We start from the raw sequence: 631 nt of genomic DNA, 5'->3' as shown, positions 1-631 counted from the left end.
CGCACCGCCTTCAATCCGCGCACTGGCCATGCGTACGGCGGTACTACAATGCAGGAGGTCCTCTGGGGTCCGAGACCCAGCCTTCATGGTCCACCTCGACCCTTCATGGACGACACTTCGAGCCCCGGCATCCGCATCGCTGCGTTTTTTTTTTTTTTCACAACGATGCAGGCAGCGGGAATCGAACCACCGTCCTGAAGGATACGAGTTGAACACTCAAGCCGCTCGACCACCGGAACGGCACACCGTTTACAGTTTTTTTGTCGACCAGTAGCTTGGCCAGCTAGGCCCTTGTCGCCGCCCATGCTCTCACAGTTCATTCTGCCGACGAGATGAGATGTGCTCCACCCCGCTCTGGCCGTGCTTATGCGCACAGGAAGCCGCCAGTCACGCTGGCTGCGCGGTGACGCTACACCCTTCGTCGACGACTTTGCCGCGGCGTAGGGTAACAGCGTCTTGCCTCTAATGCACTAATGCTATTACATACGCTTGACTGGTGCCATTTTGTCCGCGCTGAAAGAAAAATGGACACGGCAACGCAAGTACGAATGGGTTAATTTGTAGGTAGCGAACGCATCATTCGTATGAGACATTCATGAGGAACACGAAGTGAGACAGGACACGCACGGTG

Source organism: Dermacentor andersoni, chromosome 11, assembly GCF_023375885.2.
Source record: "Dermacentor andersoni chromosome 11, qqDerAnde1_hic_scaffold, whole genome shotgun sequence".
NCBI lineage: Eukaryota > Metazoa > Arthropoda > Arachnida > Ixodida > Ixodidae > Dermacentor > Dermacentor andersoni.
The sequence above is the reverse complement of the archived record's forward strand: the minus strand, read 5'-3'. Positions refer to the sequence as shown.